Source organism: Morone saxatilis, unplaced genomic scaffold (genome assembly GCF_004916995.1).
Source record: "Morone saxatilis isolate NCDOM2014 unplaced genomic scaffold, NCSU_SB_2.0 Contig6, whole genome shotgun sequence".
Taxonomy (NCBI): Eukaryota; Metazoa; Chordata; class Actinopteri; family Moronidae; genus Morone; species Morone saxatilis.
The window spans coordinates 2,146,831-2,147,976 of NW_023340206.1; the positions used below are offsets into that span (position 1 = coordinate 2,146,831).

General features: G+C 43.5%; 1 protein-coding gene across 1 annotated transcript in view; it reads right to left on the reverse strand.

The window, feature by feature from the left end:
- The window catches only part of LOC118340134 (protein-tyrosine kinase 2-beta-like), a gene marked incomplete in the record, with an annotated part of 28,100 nt that overhangs the window by 401 nt on the left and 26,553 nt on the right, over positions 1 to 1,146 (reverse strand).

Below are 1,146 nucleotides of genomic sequence, written 5' to 3' on the forward strand. Positions count from 1 at the left end.
AACAAAACTTCCTCTGGTATAAATCTGGTAGAAAATATATATTTAGATGTGTTTCTTTATTAGGAAAAGAACGATCAAGCAGTAAAGATGACCACAAAAGTTGTACGGCTGACAATTGTAGGATGGAAATGCAGAGCTATGTATTAAATTTGGTCATTAAAGAGTGCATTTTGTGTCTATGTAGCCTCGGCCCACAGCTGAGCTGGACCGATCCTGTTGAAAAAAAAAAATATTGGTGACATATATATTATAAGTGACATTTTGAGTTTGGACATTTCCAGTTGTTTTCTACGAGAGCTATTTGATGCGCAGATGTTTCTGTTTCATATCTGTTACATTTTTTGATCCAGCACCCATCTAAGTTGGTCTTTTTCATAATGTTTATGGTCAACATGAAGAAATATCCCTTAGACTAAGAGCCTTTAATGCCATCTTTCAGATATATTAGTGAACAGGGGAGGGCACTGTTGTGTCACAGCAGTTCTGTCAGGTGATGGAGGGAGTGAAAAAGCATCTCAAATTGATCGCTGGATGTGTAAATCTCAGTTTACAGATCAGTATAGATTAACACAAGTCTCTTCTTAAACTCTTCTTCTTCTCAGCTGACCCCATGGGAGCATAGATCATATCTTTTCTGTTTTTAATGCCGCTATTTTTTCCTTCCCCTCTACCTCCTACTCCCAACTTTCTCCCTCTTCCACCTCCTATCCTCCTTCTTCCATCCCCCCATCACACCCACCACTTGTTTTTGCCTCCCTCTCTCCCTCAGGCTGTGGGTGTCACTCTCTGTAGCCTGATTCAGAGTGTCGATTAGATCCTGCCCTATCTGCACAGCTCTGTCACAACAGAGGTAGGCCTCACATCCAGTAGGCCCAGCAGAACTCCATAATGTCGCTGAGGGAGGCATATCAGCAGCAGATGTTGGTAGCCACTCACACTCTGGCACTAGTTTCCAAAAACCTGCTGGATGCTATGGACCAGGCCCGAGTCCGGGCCAACCTGGCCAAGCCCAAACCTGCCTCACAAGATGAAGAGGACGGCTGGGAATGAGGAGAGAGCACTCAAATACCCTGTTGATGGAATGGACTGGTCTGTTATCGGATTTTGACAAAAGCTTTGTTCCCCTGAGAATGTGCAACACTTTCT